This window comes from Patella vulgata, chromosome 2 (genome assembly GCF_932274485.2).
Source record: "Patella vulgata chromosome 2, xgPatVulg1.2, whole genome shotgun sequence".
In the NCBI taxonomy this organism is placed as follows: Eukaryota; Metazoa; Mollusca; class Gastropoda; family Patellidae; genus Patella; species Patella vulgata.
This window is the reverse complement of record NC_065880.2, coordinates 51,559,959-51,584,507: the sequence shown is the minus strand read 5'-3', so window position 1 is coordinate 51,584,507 and position 24,549 is coordinate 51,559,959. Positions and strand designations below refer to the sequence as shown.

General features: G+C 35.9%; 1 protein-coding gene across 4 annotated transcripts in view; it reads left to right on the top strand.

Annotated features, from left to right (window-relative positions):
• The window catches only part of LOC126810955 (popeye domain-containing protein 3), an 85,739-nt gene that overhangs the window by 51,370 nt on the left and 9,820 nt on the right, over positions 1-24,549 (top strand). Inside the window, exon 1 of one of the 4 annotated variants that reach the window (XM_050536389.2) lies at positions 1,655-1,748. The exons of the other annotated variants lie outside the window; for them this stretch is intronic. The gene's annotated coding sequence lies outside the window, so the exon portion shown is untranslated. Of the gene's footprint in view, positions 1-1,654; positions 1,749-24,549 lie in introns of those variants that run through there. 4 annotated transcript variants of the gene reach the window in all.

Below are 24,549 nucleotides of genomic sequence, written 5' to 3'. Positions count from 1 at the left end.
TCTCAGATAGCATTTTGAGGCATCCTAATTTTAAAAAATCTTCCGAGGGAGGCACCAAGACCCCCGCTAAATGCGCGCCTGTAGCGCACGTGGCGTATGCCTTCGCCCGCCGTACTCTGTCAGCGTCTCCTAAAACTTGAGTCCTATTTTCAGGCTGAGGATATTTCCCCTTGGTTCAAAAATTCCCGGTCTTTGATGTAACCCAGATCTGAGAATGACCTCAGCAGCTTATGCTCAGAGCTGGCCACTTAAGAAATTATTCATCACATTTTCATCCGTGACCGGCAATTTAGTAGCCTACCTATATCCCTATATTGCGAGGACTTCTTTGATTAATCAGTCCGTATCATCTGTGGTTTACTGTTTATATTTTTAAAGTTTAATAATAAATATTTTTAACTTTTGTAATATTCTCGCTCAATAACGACAATTTATTCTCGGTACGTTCATCTCTGCAGAATGCTCAGAGATGGTCTCAGATAGCGTTTTCAGGCATCCTGCTTTCAAAATTCTCTGGAGGAGGACCCCCAGAACCCCCGCTCCGCCCGCCACCTGCGTCCCCCCCTAAAATTTATTAAGATCTGCGGCCATGATTGAGACGGGAAACATCAGCCTCACTGTTGGCTTGTTTAAATTGATATAGGTTATCTATATCATTGAGGGGGGTTGGATGGCTGAATGGTTAGCGTGCGCGCGCTGTATCATAAAGTCTGTCATTGAGTCGACTGGCGTGGTTTCGAATCCCCGGTTGTACGTGGCAAGGAGTAGGGTCGCCTGTCCAACATCGTGGGTTTTCTCCGGGGCCTCCGGTTTCCTCCCACTGCTAAAGACCCCTACGCGCAAGCGCATTATGTAAATAAAATTAAACCATGTGTTAGTCCCGAGATGACCTAGTTTGTGTCGAGTGGACGTTAAACCCCATTTCTCTCTCTCTCTCTATATCATTGAAATAAAGAAGCCTTAATTTTCAATAGGTTTTGATAATGACCACCAGTTTAGCACTTTATAGCCTGCAATTATTAACCTATTGGCTGTCTATCAATGGATTTCGATAATATGATCTTTTAGAAATTTTTCTTAGTTGTTTTTCTCATAATTGCTTGGACAATTTAGCTGCTGGTGGGTGTATGTTTCATTGCCAATTAATTTATGTTTATTTCAATTTTCTTGTGCACTTGAAACCAGAAACAAAAACAAAAACCTGAGGAAATTAAACAGACAATACTACTTCTTGTTACATACAAGCACAGGATCAAACTCATGACTTGCATAGATAAGACTATTAAAGAACCACAAACCCCCACCTCCAACATAAAATATTCTGATAATACACATACCTTTTGAAAACTGTTCCTTTTAAGGAATTCATCTTAATTGAGTATCTTTAAGGAGAGCCGGACATTTCATTGCGTAATAATGTGCCAATTTATGTTTCAAATTTATTTGCTGGAAGAAAGAATCTGAGTGAGGTCACAGGAGGCACATTAAAAGACGACTAGATGATTATAAAATCTCCATTATCAATATCATAAAGAAAGTATTATAAATTGTGTAATAGAATAGGTTTCCATGGTAACCCTTTCTCTGGCATATTTCTCAGCTTAAAATTTCAAATACCTGAAATATAGAAGTTCAAGTGTCATACTGGAAGAAATGATTATGTGCTGACATGCTGGAATAATGTTAGAAATCTGGTCTGACAAGAGGAATTTTCTGGTTCATTTGTAGTTGATGTCCTCAGAAGTAAGGTAAATTAGCTTCTTTGTTTCTTGAAAGAAACCATTAAGAATTGAAAGAGTACTTTTCAGTTATCCTGTGCACATTGATCTTTTCTTCTGGAATTGGTATCTTGCGACATAAAGGATTTATTATTTCAAGACTTAAATCTATCCAACAAAGTTATTTAATAAAGCTTGACCATTGTAAGAGGTAAGATTTAATGCTGTGACAGGATAAATACAGGAAAGGAAATACTGGGTAATTGATTACCATGCGCTCAACTCAAGAGATCTCGAACATTCCATATTTTTGGAAATTATCAAACAGAGATTTATGATTTAAGTTTTCTTGCAAAGTATACTTTGATCTGCATAACAGAATGTGAGTGTTGCTAAAACACAAACAAGAGTGAGATTAAGAACGGATTGTGTGACAATAGGTGAGGTCAGAATTTTCGTAAAATTATCTAGAATTATCTAGTTTATGAGGAACTGACCTGGGAGTTAGTTCAAATGATGGGTAGTTGGTTATGTTTTTTTTTACGCCTACATGGAAATGTGTTTGTATATTGACGTCAATCCGTTGTCCACAATTTCTTTTGAACACTCTACAGACTACATTTCAATCTGTTTCACAGAGTATTATGAAAGTTTACTAATATCTCTGTAAAAAATGACTGCCTCCAACACGTGACATCACATCAGGCTGCGTCAATCATTGGCTCAATGGCGAGATATAACTTTACTGATTAGAGCAGAATGGCGCCTTTTACTCATTTTAATACCCATTTACACTAAAATAGGAAATAATTTTTACCTACAAATACTTCAAACATCTTTATTTATTTTTCTAATACATAAAAAAAAGTGTTTTAGAATTTAATTTGTCGGAGGAAAAAAGTTAATATTTGTGGCTCATTTAATCGGATCGATGTCATCCTTATCAGTGATTGTCGCTGCCTAGCGAATATTCACTGCTGATTAGTGTGACTACATTTATCATCTGATTGTTTTGAAATTGATATATGTTGTATACATCAGTGAGATGAAGAATCCTATTCTATTTCAATAATTTCCGTTAATTTCTTCTGGAGTTATTGCCATTGTTTCACTTTGTTGAACTGTGTGAATGCTCTTAACAACGAAAATTATCATCTGATCTGTATGGAATTTTTATCCGTTATTTAAGTTAGTGAAATGAAGAATCCTATTGAATTTCGGCAATTTCCAATAATTACATCTAGAGTTATTGCCCTTGTTTCACTTTGTTCAACCTTGTTAATGCTCAATTGATGAAAGTTATTATACGCCCACATTGAAATGTAGTCGTATATTGTTATCGTCCATCCGTCCGGCCATCTAGCTGTCAGTCCGGTGTCCACAATTGCTTGTGGATGCTCTAGAGGCGAAAGTTCATATCTGATTGACTTTAAATATGAAATTTATATGCATCATTTAAATTTTGTGAAACAGAGGTCTAGTGAATTTCAGCCATTCCCATCAATTATTTCTAGAGTTATGACCCTTATTTTACTTTGTGAACCTTGGGAACGTTGGAATGACAAAAGTTGTCATCCGATCTGTATGAAATTTATATGCATTATTTAAATTAGTAAAACAAAAAACCTGTCAAATTTCAAACTTTTCTGTGAATTACTTCCAGAGTTAAGGCCCTTGTTTCAGTTTGTAGAACCTTGTGAATTCTCCAACGACAAAAATCTGTATGAAATTGTCTTGTAAATAATGCCCCCAATTACCTACAAAAGAATAAATATGCAACAACTCTTGTCGACTGCTCAGACAATTTAGCTGCTGTGGGCGTATGTTTCATTGTCTAGCAACCTATCTTTTCAATGGGATAGACAACCAATATAAATTACAGAAAGATATATGAATTATTGTGGTCTCTAGGGTATACTAATAAGAAATGTGAATCACAGACTGTCAGATGTAATATAGTTAGTATTAAGTTGATAATATTTAGTTGTATGAGGTACTAATTGACATGTTATTAACTGTTTATTACAGCCAATACATAATATCATCTACTATGTAAACTTTTCAAAGGAGAAGTTTTATCAGGTGCTCTAGTAAAAGTATGCAAAGCTTGCTACATGTATGTGTACAACACTGGAGTTACAAGTTGGACACAAAAATACAGCAAATGTGTAGTCAGATATATGTGGTGAACTCCTTTGAATCTCTGATTTTCATTGAAGGGTCTGTTAATCCCTTGCAAACTACAATATTATATTCATAATGATGATTCCTGTGCAACACACAGTTTGTTTGTGGACATTATACAGGTCACAATTTTTATCTGATTTATATCCCAAAGATCTCTGTTCCTGTCGATATTGGCATTTATGGGTTATGCCCCCTGATTGTACGAAAAATCATGTTTTTAGCTTGTGGACCCTCTACAGGTCACAATTTTTATCTGATTTTGATGAATCTTAAAATGTATGTTTATAACCCAAAGATTTCGGATCCTTTTGATATTCAGACATATCAGACCGTAACTTCCTGGATTATGGCCCCTGATTGTACAAAAAATCGCATTTTTAATATGTGGACCCTTGAGGCCACAATTTTTTTAAAAACTGTTCAAATATATCACCGTTCCACCATAATTTCAGTTGAGTTCAAATTTTGTGAAAATTGGAACGAAACTGCCCAACAAAATAGCCATTCCCTATACACAAATAGTATACTTTCCTCTGAACTACTGTCTTGCCTATAGATGTAAGCATTGCAGGCACAGTGCTTCCACTGTAACAAACTTGGCAGGGGTACCTCACTAACAAATGACAAAGCCTTATCGCCATTGGGCATTATCTAATTAACTGGAATGTACCCGGACGGTTGTAATAATTCTTAAACAAGACTTTAAGTGGGCTCTAGGAACTACTCGTGTCCTTCTCCTTGTACTGTCCTCCAGTGTTTGAGCAATACAGTTGGGACACTTCCCTCTTGCGGCAAGGGCCGGTAATTCACATAAACACAAGCCATGCACAACATTTGCATGTGTGTGACCCATATCGATGTCTTTCTTCAAATACCGACATACATATATACACACAATATACTATACCTATCACTTCTAGATTCAGATGGGGGGTTGGATGGCTTAATGGTTAGCGTGTGCGCGCTGTATCATAAAGTCTGTCATTAAGTCAACTGGCATGGTTTCGATTCCCCGGTTGTATGTGACAAGGAGTAGGGTCGCCTGTCCAACCTCGTGGGTTTTCTCCGGGTCCTCTAATGTGTTCCCACAGCTAAAATTAAACAATATGTTAGTCACAAAATGACCTAGTTTTTGTCAAGTGAACGGTAAAAACTCTCTCTGTCTCTCTGTCTCTGTCTCTCTCTTAAAAAATCACAACTAAAAGCTTTTCAGAAAAAGCAAGAAAGCATTTTTTGTATTTAAATTATTTTTCAACCCCCAAAAAACAGGAAGTAAAATCTTAATATGTCTTCCTGAAAAACAACCTTTTAAATTGTTATATCGTAAGTGTCTTGTATCAACTCTCTTAAGAAAACATGCCAAGAGAAAAGAAATAACTAATCCAATCAAAAAATAACATCCTCTATTTAAAATGAGGAAGTTAACAGAAATGTAATGTGAAGGATAAATGCAGGTTGTTTCTCTTTTCTTCGAAATGGAAAAATACATAGCTGAAGAAAGGACGAAATCAAAGCTCACAAGAGAATAACAACATAATCTTACAACACAGTATGACACCAGGCTTCTTATTTTAATGGCATGCAAGACTTGGGGCTATCTTCTCAAAGATGTCTTATTATTCTTGGTTTGCTAGTGAATTGATCTAGATTAAAGAGTAAGTGAAACGACAGTAATCTGTAGTAAACCAGAGCACTGACTTAAATTACTTGAAATACACCTAGGATGAATGTATATAAAATGCCAATCAACCAAAATAAGAGCTATTTATGGTGGTAATTAACATGGCTACCTAAGACAAGCTTGCTTTGAGAACAGTTAATTTCAAGGATGTGGTATTGGAAACGAAATAACGCTGCCTGCTCTTGAGAATAGATATAATGTATATTCATGACATGCAATTCAATTCATATAAATTTGCGATATTTCTATTCTGGAGTAAACCTGTTTATCTATGCCTTTACCTAATAACATAATTTCGATGTTAACAGATATGCCCACTACTATTTTTTTGTCTTTAAATTGGTCACTGGTAGTAGACCTCTTTGTTTTGGGTAAAAAAAATAAAAGTGTCAATTTAATTGAAGGAGCTAAACCTGGTATATTCTTTCAAATCTAAAAATGAGTCGAAAAGCACATATAATTGTAATATGAATGTATATAAACTGATCTAAATTCAATCTTTCAATTTTTTATTGTAATTCCTAATCAGTTGTATTTTTGGCGAAATATGTGAGCAGTTCAAACTGAATGGCAGACATTTGCACAATGTTAGTCAGTGAAGCCATTTTATTTGTTAAATCCTGTCTTTATTATTTTGCAGAGATCAAGGAAATATGGCGATTTTCTGATGTTCACCCTCTTATAAAAACACAAATACATGTACATTGATTGATAGCTTTTCTCAGAAACCATGTTTACAATGCCGACATTTTCAAAAAGATTCATCCAATAACATACAATGCACAATTCTCTGCAATGTCTGTTAAAGAAATGGTTGGTGTGATCACTTGGTTGACTATGTTCACTTCAAATATATTGAGAACAAGTGGTTGCACCGTTGCCATGTAAGATACGCCCACAGTTTGCGAGAGATGGACAGCGATTTTTCGTACAATCAGGGGCCATAATCAAGGAAGTTACGGTCCGATATGCACAAGTATCGAAAGGAACCCAGATCTTTGAGATATAAGCATATATTTTAAGTTTCATCAAAATTGTGACCTCTAGAGAGTCCATAACCTTGATATTACATACTTTTACACTATTTGCGTATGGGGAATGGCCATTTTGTCAGCAGTTTTGGTCCGATTTTCACGAAATTTGAACTCAATTATCATTATGGTGTAACAGTGATATTTAAAACGCTTTTTTAATTCGGATAAAAATGTGACTTCTAGAGGGTCCACAAGCTAAAAATGTAATTTTGCATACAATAAGGGGGTGGCCGTTTTGTCCGGCAGTTTCGATACGATCTTCACGAAATTTAAACTCAACCGTCATTACGGTGTAACAGTGATGTATTCAAAAGTTTTTTTTTAAATCGTATAAAAATTATGACCTCTAGAGGGACTACAAGATAAAAACGTGATTCAGGGGAGATAATAGAGGAAGTTACTGTCTGATATGTGCTATTACTAAAAGGAACCGAGATCGTTGGGATATAAATATATATATTTTAAGATTCATCAAAATCAGATAAAAATTGTGACCTCTAGAGGGCCCACAACCTTGGTATTACATACTTTTACACTATTCACTTAATCACCTGCCTTTGCCGCAAGAGGGAAGTGTCCCAGCTGTATTGCTCACTTTGTCTGAAACACTGCAGTCTGCAAGTCAAGTTACCGATTTGTTAAAATGTCGCGTATAAATTCGTACAGGAAAGTAAACCCTTTGCAAATAAATTTCTGAAGGCGTTTAGAGAAAATGGTACCCAATATAGTACCTGATGTAAATATCAAAACTTTGTGTGACATTAACTTTGATTGAAGAAGCCAGAGAAAATTGTTTGAATATAGAAGCTAGAAGAGAGGATTATCTTCAATTAGTTGTCGTGACTATTATAGTGTTAGGCATAAAAGTATCTGAATCTAGAAAGAGAGAGAGAGAAATGGCGTTTAATGTCCACTCAACACAAACTAGGTCATTTCGGGACTAAGATATGGTTTAATTTTATTTCAATAATTTGCTTGCGCGTAGGGGTAATAAAGGTAATAAATGTCTGTTTATTATTTTGAATTATCAGATAGGCCTACTCTCTCACAGCCTGACGTAACAACTTTTTGTCCTCAAACGAGTTATTAATGAGCAGAAATTCGCCTGTGAATCTGTTATCACTCATCATTTCAGTTAGTTATATAGAAGGATAACTCGTGTTTTTGCGTTCGTCACTTCCGTTTCTTGAAAGCTTCATAACGCATCTATCATAACAATGATCTTTGTGTTAGAATTATATTTGCAACCTGTTAACCAGTTCTATCACATGTGATAATGACTGACACCAAACCATAAATGCAACTTTTCTTTCACAGCAGCATGACTTATTTTTATCAGTTTATTGAAAAGACATATCTGATATGAATACATAAAATATAAGTTGTCTTTTAATATTTTTACATTTATATAACTCTGTCTTCACTAGAACGTGTACACATTGGCGTGCACGTAAAATATCCCTTGGCAGTTGGAATTCGATATAAGAGTAGGCCGTAGCACTGCTGCCACGGGCAAAATTTCCCTCATAGCAAACTGTATTGCGTATGCACATCTTCATTAGCCCAGGTTAGGAGCAGAACAGTGGGACGTTAAACCCCATTTCATTTCATTTCATTTCATTTCTTCACTAGAAGTTTTTGAGGTGCTATAAATACAAGTAATTGTTAACAAAATATCTGAATGATATACAATTTCAAAGATGACTGATAAACACAAGCATATAAAATACAGCATTGTAATTAGTAAATGAATACCCAGAGAAATCATGTAAAAATAAATGGGTTTTCATTTTTTATGTAGAAATAGCTATTGCATAAATTAAAAGGAGTAGTTTTGAAGCTTGGTCACATTACAGAGTTTTAATCAGATGTGATTAGAAGATGATCTAAAACTTCTACTTGGTGAATACAATTCTACAACTAGTTCATTTAATAGCATGGCACGCTACATTTAAACCTTAAAAGGAGAATTGGAGAAATATGTTCATTTTGTTTTTTACATGTAACAAGTCTAGCAGCTGTATTGTTTGTAGTTTATATATTTAGCGCTGTGGTAGTATTTAGCGCTGTGGTAGACCATCGAATGGGGAAATACAATTATCTAGATGTGAAGTTACAAAAGACATTATAAGGGTTTTTGTGGCATCAGTAGTTAACAATTGTATCTGAGATTAAAATAGAGTAGTTTTTGCTAATGTAAGTAATATGAGATTCCAAACCCAAATGGTTGTCAAAATGTTACACCAATATTGCGAGTTAACTTTACAGGAAGCAGAGGGGAAACAAATGCATATATTTAATTTAATTTCTGTAATTTTAGACAATGATTTGTTTTGAACAAATAATAATGAATTATGTTACATCATTATTTAAGTCTTTGTATACAGGCCATTGACCACTTTGACAAATCTTGTGGATGCTATATAGAGGATACAGTTATCATCCAATTAACTTATGAGTTAAAAGCCTATTCATTTTCAATCATCATTAATTTCCCATGAAAATTTATATGTAGTATCCCTGCACTTCCAAAATGTAACCAAAATGCTTAGTATAATTGAAATTTGAAGAGAATATGTTATCATAACAAACAGAAAATATTGAATATAACTTAGGTCAAATAAAACAATCTTGTTAAAATAAGGATTTTGATCGCCAGGACAGATTTTCAGGTTTATATCCACATGAATGTCTTGTTCTGAAGGCTATCTAACCACTACCTGGGGTCTCGCCACAGTAATTCATCTTCACGATATCTTCCTCCTTAATTGTAGGTAGTCAATTTTACTATATCATCATCATATTACCCCTAGTTACAGCTTTCATCCAAATAGCACTGGTAAACTGTTTGTAATTATTATTTTGATTTGGTAATGACAGGTTCCAGGGTTCGTCCGTCCCCCCCAATAGTTATGACAAATCCACGCCCTTGGGAATAGCAGTTAATCAGAAAAAGTAACAAATGGTGATGGTCCTTAATTTTGCATGAAAATGTACATATATATAATTCCACTTGAGATTTGGAGAACTACATGTAAGATGGTATTATCAGTCTGGATGCAATCCCAAATGTCAAGAAGGCGATATAAACCAGCACACTCTTTATAATTAATTACTTGCATTACAATTATACATGATAGTAAAGGAAGTTATAAACATAATAAATTTTACCACATGATAATAATACAGAATGATATGTCTCATTAATGGAAAATACTGATATATCATTCGTGTGTATGTGTAATTATGTATGATTGACACTCCCAGATACTGATGATGATTCTCTTCTAGCTAACAGTTTCAGCAATTACTTGCTTGAAAAACTCACAACCACTCTAAATTCTCTTGGTGTTCTAATTGAACAATTCTTGGAAGCAACATTTCCTACGTGCAATTTAGAGCATGAAATCCATAGGATCATTAAGGACTCCCAAGCCCAACCCACCAACTTACACATTGATTTTCTACTCCCATTAATAACTTCTGAAGCTATAGATATCTCTTTGATCTTTTCTAGACTTTTTGGTATTCCAAAGTATCAGAGAGAGTGACATAAGCACATTCAAAATACAGGTGTTCACTCATGCTCTCATGTCACTCCAGTATATTGTCTGTTACCTAGCAAGGTCTAAATAGAAGTGTCCCCATAAAGTACCTGTGTTATATCTTGAAATTTTATTTCCAATCTAAGCAGTTACTATTAATTAATCAGAGGAAAACTCTTGTGTTCCTGAGTGAAATTTAAAGTCTTTTGATAGTTGTTCTTTCCAAGTCATTGTATCCACAATGTGGAATAAACTCCTTTCAAACCTCAACAGAAATTAAACAATCATTCTGAATCTGACTTGAATATATCATCAGGCAGTAGTGTTTCATGTTTTGCAGAGGTTGGCCTTTATGAATTGACATACTATTGGTATTATTATTTATGTCCTCTTCCACCAAGAATCTGGCAAAACATGTCAACAAGACAAAAATACATCAATCTGATGTACATGCAATGTGACTTTGTCACGTGACTTTGTCGCATGGAGGAGATAAGCCTGTTTTTTTGTCGGCTTTAACCACTTGAAGTTCAATCAAGACGATTGGTAAATTAATCTACTTCAGCTAAATTACAACGGGTTAATTATTACTTGTTGATTAAGTAGTCAATCAACTTGCTAGTCGGCTACAATAATTAGCACATATGTAACAAGATTTTGATAATCCAGTAAAAAAAAACAAAACAAGCTTGCTGAGTATTCATAACAGGTCCAGTAAGTTGCCTTTGTGGAACCTCACGTGGTAATCGAGGGAACTTAGCAAGACGATCTCAGCATGGATTGTGCATCTTGCATCTTGTTCGACGAACCGTATGAATTCCAGGTACCAATAGATATTAAAATAATAATTAGATCATACATTTAATGGTTTTGCTGACCAGTTGTTAGTTAAATTTAAATCTTAGTTGAATATAATCCTTGGATTGAGCACCAAATACGCAGAGAAACAGTCATTAATAATATATTTTTCCGACAGAATCTCCAATGCCGAATCTCCTGATGACACATGACATCAGTTGGAATTAGGTCAATAAACCAGCGATGATTTTTTATTTTATACACATGCTGACAGAGGCCTAATTTTAAAAGTATTGTCATTATTATTGAAAGCTATAGCAAACAGCAAAAAAAACGTCAGTACGATTTCAAAATCAGAGAGGCACTTTAATGAAATCATTCTAGAAGACGAATTAGTGATTAATTCATCACAATTCCAAGACATTACGAGAAGGTTTAGAGTCTGTACACACTACACAGTCTATACATCAGTATCTGGTGTGTCCACTGTGAGTGTCAATAACAGCAGCGCAGCATCTGTACATGGAGTGGACCAGACGATTGATGAACGTCATTGGCACCTGGAACCACACTCTCAGAAAAGCCTGGCGCAATCCATCGGCTGTGTTTGGTCTCGGTACGATGTTATTAAGTTTCCTTTGAATTTCATCCCAAAGATGTTCAATCGGGTTTAAGTCCAGACTAAGGGCTGGCCAGTGCATAACGTTAACAAGGTTCTGCTGTAGAAAGCCCCGAGTAACTCTGGCGGTGTGGGCACGGGCATTGTCATGCTGGAAAACGTTGTTTCGATGACGTGCGAAATGTGGTATGACTTTGGGTCTGAGAGCTTGATCGATGTAGTGCACTGCTGTGATGCCGCCTCCTCTCCCTGGACCAAGATTTTGAAATACCACAAGACCCACTCTCTGGTTCAGGCCGATTCCACACCAAACCATTATGCTTATATCTCCCCATGAGTCTCGTTCCTTGACACATTGGTGGTCCTGGCATCTGCAGTTGATTCGCAATACCGACTCTCATCTGTGAACAGAATAGCTCTTCATTGCCTGTGTCGCCAGTTCTGGTGTTGTTGGGCAAACTTTAGACGTTCACGTCGATGCCGAGGGGTGAGGATCGGTCTACGGTAAGGTCTACGGCAATGGATGTTCTCTCGGGTGAGATGTCGGCGCACTATATTGGTACTGATGGGTCTTCCGTGTGTTCCCACTGTATGACGTTCTGTCTCAGATGCCTGTGTGAAGGGATTCTACACGTGCTGTCGCACAACATGGCGGTCTAATCGCCTTGTGGTAACCCTTGGTGTACCAGTTCAGCGGCGATCATCCGTGGTGTTGGTGACCTGTGTCGATTCTTCCATAGGGCTGGTCCCGGTGAACAGCACGTGCAGCATGAGTTACATGAAAATCATGGAGAACATATTACCATCTCTGAAGTCAGGTTGTAGTTTTGAGAACATTTCCTGGATTCAAATCTGTGTTTGGGGAGGAGCCTTTATCAGGGGCGGATCCAGGAATTTTTGCAGGAGGGGGTTTGCCAGGTTCCTGAGACAATGTATCTCCCTCCCCCCCCGCTACCGCATGGTCTCTATGGTCATTTTGGCGTATATACATACACATTGAGCTTTTTAAACAGAGAAATTCAACACCTCGTTTGACGTCAATTTTTATTATGAATTAATACAATGACATTGTGATTCAATTTCATGGATGCAAAGCATTAATTGTGATATCAGATAATGTCTATATCATTATCTCGTGGTTTGAGTGCCCATCCTGTCCCACATCTGACGATAAAGCCGAGAAACTTTTCTCATAAAAATTGTTGATTTACAAAAAAAAAAAACATGTAGCTGAGCAGGAGGGGGTTTCGACCCCCCCCCCCCCCCTCTGGATCTGTCCCTGCTTTATTGCTCAGGTAAAGTTAGAGATGTGGTCACAAATATACAATAAAAACATTTGGCAAGTTTAATGCAATGCGTCTATTCATAGTAACATACCAACATGACGTTTCTTTTGCTGCTTAGTATATATGGCATAGTCACACAAAATTTTATTTTAAAGCAATTTTAATTATGGTTGTCAAGTGATCAATCATGAACGAATGAATAGTAACATTTGCAAGTTACGTGATAGACAAAAACTACAAATTGTGTTATGAAGAAATACCACGGTGCTGTATCAGTTTATATCCATCGAAAAAACAAATAAACTGACATCAATTTCAAGCCGATAAGTGAATTAAATATGGAATATTTTCCGAACGGTGTAGGCTACCTATTTGTCGTTATTTTTGTCGTCCACAGAAAAGAGTGGATAGTACTGACTACTGACTGATCTCAACTGTTTTAAAGTTAGATTTCATACCTCATGTCTGCACCATAAAATTGGGATTTTCAGCATTCCCATTCTGTCAAATTCAATTTTTATACACCCACATTGAAATGTGGTTGCATATTGTCGTTGCCCCCTGGATGCTCTAGAGGCTAAAAGTTAATATCCAATTATAGACAGTGTTAAAGGTCATGAGACAAAGAGAATTCTATTGATTTTCACCAGTTTCCAATAATTACTGCCAGAGTTATGGCCCTTGGTCACTTTGGAAAAACCTTGTGGACATTCTAGAGGCTAAAGTTAATACCTGAATGACTTTAAATTTATACACAGTGTTTAAAGCTGAACTCTGATTACAAAACTACAGAAATAATTAAATATAAAAAAGGTAACGCCCTAAACGATCACCATACTTGTTTTCAATTTGTAGAACAACAATGGCGATCGCTTTGGGAAGACAAACACATGGACAGGCCACACCCACTTCCAGTAAATGCTGTATCAAGCAAGGTATCCACATCCGGTTACCTGTCAACTAACAATTTACCTCTTGACTGATTGAAGTTTTTTCACTATCAGCTCACAGAAAATATTATTGCTACACAATTATTATGTCTGATCAGGTACATATTATTTTACTAATTAGATGAAATAAATCAACCACAATGTACTTTTGCTCTAAAAAAAAAAGAAAAACTGCCTTACCCCAAACAATAAAAAATGTGGTAGTATATTGCCATTGCACCTTCCGTCTAGAGGCTAAAGTTAATATCCAATTGACTTTAAATTTATACATAGTGTTTAAGGTCATGAGACGAAGAAGCCCATTATATGATTTTCACCGATGTCCGATAATTACTGCTAGAGTTATGGCCCTTGATCACTTTGAAAAATCTTGTGGACACTCTAGAGGATAAAGTTAATAAATTTGACTTTAAATTTATACACAGTGTTTAAGGTCATGAGATGAAGAAGTCTGTCAAATTAAAACGATTTCCAGTGTTTATGGAAATTGATATTAAATGTTCTGTATGCTATATGTTAGAATAGGGCCGAACTAGAAGCCAAATGGGTTATTACTTGTGTTGTAAATTTTTTCATTTCTGACAAAAGAAAATAATCTGTACAACCCTTGTTGACTCGCCGGACGACTAAGCTGCTGTGGGCATATGTTTCGTTGCCTGGCAACCTATCTTTGTAGTTGATGTAAATATCTTATTTTAATCTATTAATCAGCATGTCATAGGTTGATATTTATTACAGTGACAAATATTGAACAAGACCTTGTCATATACAAGACATATCTATAATCATTACTTGTAATAATTGTCTTCAGAACACAAATGTAAATAACCATGGTAACCCCAAGCAAGGTAATTTACAACAGGTGATATATGTGATAAATATCATAATGCTACAATATTAATATTCAATATAATACTTTGCCATAATACTGCTAATTAATGTACATTGAAACTTGATCTGTTGATTACAAATCGTTCTAGACTTAATTTGTCATACTGTTTCTTATATATCTTCTATACCTCCACATTCTAATGTGAGCATATTTTGATGTCAATCATGTCCTCTGGTCTGTCAGTCCATTGTCCATTAAAGTCTCATATTATCACCCAATAATACATTCTACAGTAGATATCGCTAGTGTGATAAATTTCATAATCTACTGCGATATCACCTTAGTATCGTTTTCATGAATTTGATTGATTAGTTAAAAAGAACTACTTTTTTTTATTTTCAAAAAGCAGTTCATTTTTTATTAAAAGTAACTTCTTTTTTTTATTAAAAATAAACAACTTTTATTTAATTGACCTTGATGTGTCAATATAAAGGACTTTGCAATGGTTGAATTGCTGTCAAAAAATGATGTATCACTACACCTTAATGTAATCAGGTTCATAGCAAAGAATTATATTTATTTATTTGTGCATGTAAGAAAGGATTGGGTGATAAATAAAATCTCCTACTCATCCTATTTGATATAAAAAAAAATCAACACAAGTCGATAAAGTAAAATAAGGAGGCTCTACACACGTCGATAAAGTAAAAAAAACTCGGCAGAGTCTCGTTTTTTTGTCACTTTATCGACTTGTGTTGATATTTTTTGATATCAAAAAAGACTCGTAAGAGATTCTCTATTTATTACACTTGCATCAGAAACCTTTCAAACATATTAGAGAAGAATGATACCAATATATCTTTGGAACTTAGGTGCCTGTTACAGCAAGGCACGAGCCTCTTGGTTATTTTTATACGCCCACATGGAAATGTGGTCGTATATGGCCGTCGCTCCGTCCGTCCGTCATCCACAATTTCTTGTGAACACTCTACAGACAACATTTATCATCTGATTGTTTTGAAATTGATATATGTTGAATTTCAGCAATTTCCATTGATTACATCTAGAGTTATGGCCCTTGTTTCACTTTGTTGAATCTTGTGAACGCTCTAATGACAACAGTTATCATCCGATCTGTTTGAAATTGAAATACATCATTTAAATTAGTGCAACGAAGAAGCCTATAGAATTTCAGCAATTTTTGTTAATTATGCCGTGAGTTATGGCCCTTGTTTCACTTTTTTGTACCTTGTGAATGCTCTAACGACAAAAGTTATTATCCGATCTGTATGCAATTTATATGTATCGTTTAAATTAGTCAAACGAACAAGCCTATTGAATTTCAGCAAATTTCAGTTAATTACATCTAGAGTTATGACCCTTGTTTCACTTTGTTGAATCTTGTGAATGCTTGAGCGACAAAAGTTATCACCCAATTTGTATGAAATTCATATGCATCACTTAAATTAGTGAAATGAAGAATCCTATTGAATGTCAGCAATTTCCGTCAATTCCTTCTAGAGTTATGGCCCTTGTTTTACTTTGTTGAACCTTGTGAACGTTTGAACGACAAAAGTTATCATCCGATCTGTATGAAATTTATATGCATTATTTGAATTTGTAAAACAAAAAACAATTTCTGTAGATTACTTCCAGAGTTACGGCTCTTGTTTGAACCCTGAAACGACGAAAATTATAATGTCATCTGTATGAAATTGTCTATTAAATGCCCCTAATTACCTTCAAAAGAATAAATATGCGACAACCCTTGTTGACCACTCGGAAGATTTAGCTGCTGTGGGTGTATGTCTTGTTTTATTACCCTTATTTGAATGTGTGGAGTATATGCCACAGTGTTATAATATACAGCATATGTTCAAAATACACACTATTTAACAATATATTATCAAGCATATACACAAATAGATAAAATAAAATGATAAATCCAATAATTCTTCTTTTGTGGGGGTTTTACATCTGCTTCCATATAGGATGATAATGCAAACAAAATCCAAGAAATATTTATGGTTATATATATATACATACAGCAGTGTGAACAGTCCATTGGGATGCAAGATCAGCAAACATGAGCAATAAATTAAACAAATTTAGTTGACAATAAAGTGGGGGACCCTTCGGGACTATATCTTATCGTTAATGCCATCCGGTCCAATGTGAATTCATTTGCTTTTCTGACGGCATCGTCTTAAAAAGCTCTATAATTTTGGTCATAACATTTCTACTCGAATGTTCTTTTAAATTGAAGTTTGTTGCTACCGGCTTTGGCCTGTTGTGTTTAATATCTGCATAGTGTTCGATTATTCTTGTTGAAAAGGCACATTTGCTTTCTCCTACGTATTGTTTTTTTTACAAAGAGAGCAGGTTAATGTAGACTACACTTCTACTCAAACAATAAAATTATAACCAGTGTGACAAGAAAATTACTTACCAGTTTTACCACTAATAAAGTAGTTGTTTTGATCGAATTTATTGTAATTAGTTATAGATAAAAGATCAAACAAGAATTATAGAAGTATAATGAAGCTAGGTAATTGATCCAGACAGTAAATACATGATGTTTAGACTGTAATTATAGATAAAAACAATAATAAAACATAAAACAAGTATTATACAAGTAGAATGAAGCCATATGCAATTGATCCTGACATTAAAAGCATGATGTAGAAATGTAAATGTGTAGATTATGCAAAGAAATATACAAAATTAAATAATTCAAAATTATTTTAAAAATTAAGAATTACATTATATATTGTTCTGAGGTGATATATTACTACATTTTCATGCTCTTGGAATATGAACTCCTGGTTCCCTGTTGAGTTTCTGTTCTTGTCTTCTGATTTCTTCATGAATTCTTCTGTTTTGTTTGTTGTGGCGGTTAATTGCTAACTTTTTAACGTTTATCCAGCTAACTCTGTGGCACAGGTTTTCAATTAGATGTTCAGCAATGGCAGATTGGTTGTTGGGGGCTTTTGATATGTGTTCTATAATTCTGAGGTCTAGGGGGCATTTAGATTCAACGATATACAATTCTAGCAGCCTGAAACTGATTTGATAAACACAACCTTTCGGGAAGATTGGTTTTGTGGGGTTTATCATTCCATTTGCTCTTATTAACTCTTTGGTTGTTGTGCCTTTGAGATTATGTAGTTTCTATGTGTGCTTCTTGTTTTAACAGTATTCTAATTTGATGGGAGAGGTTGCTTTGGAAAGGTATAAATACTTGTATAGGGGGTTTATCAGGTTTGGGTTTATCTGGTTTTGGCAGGTCAGATTTTGGTGATCTTTTTTTACCATTTGTGGCAGATACCCGTTGTGTTCGGTAAAAACTTCTCTATGATGTTGTACTTCTAGGGTCACAAATATTTTTAGCTCTGTTGTTTTGGTTAGGGTGGTGATGATGGCTGCTTTGGTGCTGTTAAGGTGATTTGATTTTGTAATGAATATACTGGTCTGTGTGGGATGGCTTTCTGCATAGTGAGGTGGTGATTTTAGAGTTCTCTCATTTTACTAGTATATCTAGAAATGGAAGGCTTCTGCTGGTTTAATTCTCCATTGTGAACTTGATCCTTGGGTGTTGGTTGTTCAGATGGTGTAGGAGGCTGGCAGCATCATCTTCTTTTAACATGACAAAAGTGTCATCTACCTTTCTGAAACTCCATGGAGGTTGGAAGGGAGCAGTTTGAATGGCTTCTTTTTCCAAATTTCTGCTATCAGGGAGGTGGAGGGGGGGAATAAAGGACTGCTGGTTTCCTGCCATTGCTTGAATAAAAAGGATGATGGTGTCAACTTGTAATGAGGTTTCAAGTTGAATGCAGTTTTCATTGGAGTCCTTTATGAAAGAGTCCACTGTCTATGTTTTGTGTTAGATATTTGTAAACTTAACAAGCATATCAGTGTAGTTCAATGGTCATCCATGAAATAAGAGATTATTATGATGTATCCTATTTCGGAATGTAGGACGTTTCGGCCTAGGACTTATCGGCCACTTTTTTTTGTAAGAAAGAGGACATTTCGGACAACTTTTCAACAGATTCATTTGTGGTAAAAATGCAAGTGCATCAAGTTGTAAGAAAGGTTGTGGATTGTTGCCTGTTGTCATGGACGAAGAACCATCTATATATGTTAAGTTCTTGTAGTGTCTGGGGTTCCCTCGGTCTATGTTGGACACAAACTCTTCTTAAAAGACGCTTACAAGTTTTGGAACTTGGTAGATACTGGTCTCATCTTGAAGTTGGGAATTTGCATGTGTGAAAATCTAGTTTGGCTTGTCGAGTGTTGACTTTGCTTTTCTTTTGATGTTTGGGGGGTTGGATAGCCGAATGGTTAGCTATGCGCACTGTATTAGAAGGTATGTCATTGAGTCAAATTCAATTCCCCGGTTGCATATGACAAGGAGTAGGGTTGCCTGTCCAGCCTCATGGGTTTCCTCCAGTTTCTTCCCACTGCTAAAGACTCCCACACAAAAGCAAATTATTGAAATAAAATTGAACTATATGTTAGTCCTGAAATGACCTAGTTTGTGTTGAGTGGAGGTTAAACCTCATCTCCCTCTCTTTTCATGTTTTGTCTGCATTTGTCAATGGTAATAGCATTCTTGTCTGGTTCGTGGTTATGTGTTTTTTTTATGTCAGGATTGTCCATGTTTTGGGGGTGTGTGGATTATTGCTGTACATTTGACTGCATTGTCCCTGTGTTTTTGTAAAATTGGCCGAAACATCCTAGGCCGATATGTCCACTGGCCAAAACGTCCATTAGCCGAAACATTCTAGGCTGATATGTCCATTGTTTGCCGAAACATCCAGTGGCCGAATTGTCCGTCCACCTCTATTTCGATCATATTGTCATTATAAATACTCTTCAAAATAAAGTATGATTTATAGTTATAAAATTCCCACAGCTCATAAAAATATAAAAGTCGACGAGAACATTCCATTCATTTCATTGAAATTTAAGAATACAAACATATTTTAAATCTCTCTATATATATATAGACTAGCAGGATACCCGGCTTCGCTCAGGGGTCATAACTCCGAAACCGGAAGTGGTAGACTAACACCACATGGCCTATGTTACTCCTCGTTCGGCGCTACCCCTATACCCCAAATTTCAGACTCGGGGCAGACCTAGTGTAGCCGCCAACCCCCGAACAGACAGACAGACAGATACCCGGCTTCGCTCGGGGGTCATAACTCCGAAATCGGAAGTGGTAGACTAACGCCACCTGGCCTATGTTACTCCCCGGTCCGAGCTACCCCTATACCCCAAATTTCAGACTCGGGGCAGACCTAGTGTAGCCGCTAACCCCGAACAGACCGGCTTTGCTCGGGGGGTCATAACTCCGAAACCGGAAGTGGTAGACTAACGCCACCGGGCCTATGTTACTCCCCGGTCCGAGCTACCCCTATACCCCAAATTTCAGACTCGGGGCAGACCTAGTGTAGCCGAACAGACAGACAGACAGACAGACAAACGACAGTCACAAATATATATATATATATAGAAGATGATAAAGTTAGATAGTTTGTGGGTTCATTATAGGAAACCAAATGGTTGAACGTGTAGATTTTAAATTAACTTCATGATAACCAATTTATTTTACAAGAAATTATAATGGGACACCTATTTTTTACTTTTTTTTGTATTTGTAGCCATATTAATATTGAAATTGACAATTAGTGATTATTGCATTATTGTGGATGTTATAGGGAGACATATTCTAGAACCTACAATACGTTCCAGAATACTCTTTATTTTTCTGGCAAATTTTTAACTTTAAATTAAAACTATTTTAGATATTGAACCAAGCAATGCCAGGTAACTAGGCTAGTATATTTTATAAATAAAGACGGGAAGTAATTTATGAAATAAATGTGATGTACAGTATTATAACAGTGGTATTATATTTAGTGTTGGAGTGTTATATCAGTCAGAAAAGGATATATTCTGGTACTTTTGATAATTAATCAAGTTTAAGATATACTATGAATATCTCACCATTTAAACACTCATTAATCATTAATTTGCAGACATGTTTGAAATTTATGATCTGCAATGGTGGTTCAAGAAAAAAAGAGGGAATGTGTCACGTCATCAGTCCAATAATCTATATACAATGTATATATTTGTGACTGTCGTTTGTCTGTCTGTCTGTCTGTCTGTCTGTTCGGGGTTGGCGGCTACACTAGGTCTGCCCCGAGTCTGAAATTTGGGGTATAGGGTTAGCTCGGACCGGGGAGTAACATAGGCCAGGTGGCGTTAGTCTACCACTTCCGGTTTCGGAGTTATGACCCCCGAGCGAAGTCGGTCTGTTCGGGGTTGGCGGCTACACTAGGTCTGACCCGAGTCTGAAATTTGGGGTATAGGGGTAGCTCGGACCGGGGAGTAGCATAGGCTAGGTGGCGTTAGTCTACCACTTGCGGTTTCGGAGTTATGACCCCCGAGCGAATTCTGTCTGTTCGGGGTTAGCGGCTACATCTGCCCCGAGTCTGAAATTTGGGGTATAGGGGTAGCTCGGACCGGGGAGTAACATAGGCCAGGTGGCGTTAGTCTACCACTTCCGGTGTCGGAGTTATGACCCCCCGAGCGAAGCCGGTCTGTTCGGGGTTGGCGGCTACACTAGGTCTGGCCCGAGTCTGAAATTTTGGGTTTTATAGGTAGCTCGGACCGGGGAGTAACATAGGCCAGGTGGCGTTAGTCTACCACTTCCGGTTTCGGAGTTATGACCCCCGAGCGAAGCCGGGTATCCTGCTAGTAGCTAATAATAAAAAAAAAACATTTTGGTCTTTAATATTTCCATCATATTTGCATTTAAAAATGACTTTACATTTATTTCCAAATCATTTAACTGGAAACTGCACATAATTAAATGTTATGGGTTGCTTTGTTTGTTTTGGTAATTTATAATTGCTTTTTTTTTTGGTTGAAAATTGATATTGCACTGTTTACCAACTTCAAGCTAAATATCTAAGCCATTTTTATATGCCTACATTTTCATGTGGACGTATATTGTCGTCGCCCCTGTCTGTCCGTCCACAATTGTTTGTGGACACTCAACAGGTCACAATTTTTATCTGATTTCAACGAAACTTGAAATATAGGTTTATCTCCCTAAGATCTTGGTTGCTTTCAATATTGGCACGTATCGTACCGTAACTTCATGGATTATGGCCCCTGATTGTACAAAAAATCACTTTTTTAGCTTATCTGATTTTGCTGGTATTTGAAATGTAAGTTTATAACCCAAAGATCTTGGTTCCTTTCGATATTCGCGCATATCAGACCGTAACTTCCTGAATTATGGGCCTTGATTTTACGAAAAATCATGTTTTTTAGCTTGTGGACCCTATGGAGGTCACAATTTTATTCCGATTTAAAAAAACATTTGAATATATCACCATTACACCTTAATAACAGTTGAGGTCGAATTTTGTGAAAATTGGACCAAAACTGCCAGACAAAATGGCCGCCCCTTATACGCGAACAGTGTAAAAATATGGTATATCAAGGTTGTGGACCCTCTAGAGCTTACAATTTTGATCCGATTTTAATGAAACTTAAAATACATGTTTATAACCCAAAGATCTTGGTTCCTTTCAATATTTGCGCATATCGGACAGTAACTTCCTGAATTATGGCCCCTGATTGTACGAAAAATCGCGGTTTTAGCTTGTGGTCCCATCTGGAGGTCAGAATTATTATCTAATTTAAAAAATCGTTCGATTATAATATCACTGTTCCACAGTATTGTTGGTTAAGTTCGAATTCATGTAAATCGGACCAAAACTGCTAGACAAAATGCCCTCCCCCCTATATGTATAACTATTTTCGCATATCGGATCGTAACTTCCTGAATTATGACCCTTGATTGCAGGAAAAATCACGTTTTTAGCTTGTGGTCACTCTAGAGGTCATAATTTTTATCCGATTTAAGAAAACATTTTAGTATATCACGCATATCAGATCGTAACTTCCTGAATTATAGCCCTTGATTGTTCGAAAAATCGCTTTTTGATTAGCTTGTTCTCTATCCATCTCTTGCAAAATGTGGGCGTATCCTGTCTAGCAGCCGCTGGTTGTTGAAAATAATTATCTGTGAAACATGTAGTAATTAAAAGGCCTTTAAATACTGAATTTTAATTAATGGTTTTGATCTTTATTACCGATATGTCACATGTAGTCACATATTAAGTTAAGAACCCTAAACTGCACAGAGTTCTTGATTCTAATTATTGTTTGACATTGATGGTATTCAATTTGTAATTATGTGTCTCTTTCTAAAAGGACCAATTTTACCATTTGATCTTTATCAAGCTCCTGAAGCATTGAGTCAGGCCCTCTCCTGCCCCAGGCAAATCGATCAATAAAACACTGAAGAGCAAGACAGAGGGTTAGCTTTATAACTATATTTATACACTACAGTAAAAGTTACATTTTTATATACCCACACTGAAATATGGTCATATTATATAGTTGTCTGTCAATCATCCACAATAGCTTGTGAATGCTGTACAGCTTATTGAAAAATATTGTGGATGCTTAAATTATTATTAGATTGACTTGAATCTTACACACAGTGTTTAAGTTCTTTAGATGAAGAATCTGTTTGATTTCCACAGTTTTCATTCTTTTTGGGTAGCTGTAATATTTTGTCCTGTTGTCATAATGTGTTTGTTAATATTCATGTTAAAGCAATATGAAGAGCTGATGTGGACCCTCTTGTGGCTAAAGTTATTATCTGATTTTTGATAACTCGAACAGCCAAAGTTCTCATCTGATTTATATAATAAAGGTTAATTAGTACAATGGTACTAGGGAGAACAAGAAGCCAATCAAAATTTAATTATTTCTGATAATTACTTCATGGGTTATTAGACTTGATCAGTTTTAGTGCCATTATCTACAAAAGGATAAATATGCTATGGACATATGTTTTAGGGGCTGGTTGGCAAATTATCTCATTTTTGTGTTGTGGTCTATTTGTGTGCTGTAGATGAAAACCTAATATTCCAATCACACTGAGACATTGTCAACTAATCTATGTATAAACTCACTGAGATTTCCATTTACTTGTGCATTTGTTGTTTCTGGTGTCTGTATATTATTGTGTTCTGTCCGCAGGTGTGTCTTGTGTAATTGTTTGTGTGTGGCTTGACTGCAATCCTCCTGCCCTTACTGTTACATAGGCCTGTGTTAGTTCTTAATAAGTACTGGTAGTGTAGAAATCAGAACCATCAAGATGACGCAACATAAAGATACCTTACACCCACAAGTTTAATCTAATTTTATTTATATCTTCTGTATATTTTTTTTGTTTGCCTACAAATTAGTTTCTACATGAACACAAAGCGAGTTTATATATCGCAGAACATGGCATTTGTTATTTTGAACACACACATATCAGTTCAAGTCCAGCAAGTAATTAAGTCTTTATATTTAGTCTGACTTGTCTAACAGATTGTGGATTTAGACAAGGAAGTACTTTTACAGAAACTTATCATGAATAGGAATATAATTGGTATTGGAAACTATAGTTATCCAGTTCACTTGAATGCAAACAGAATATTGCAAACTTAATATCACAAAAGAATATCTACTGGTTATTATGAATGAAATGATATGTAATATTATACTCTCATTTTGTAAGGAAATTGAGCTATTACATTTCTTTGATATTTCAAATTGCTCAATGATTTTCTGGGTAATCAAATGTATGTAAAATATCTTTCAAATTCGTTACTGCCTTATTAGTCCCGAACATTTTCCGCAGTCTGGAACTGAAATTTGATTCACCTAGAGGGATTACAGCTTGGACTTACAGTTTCCCAGATATTTTGCTGCGCTTCAAGATATATAGGTTAAATTTGACATTTATGCGGTTA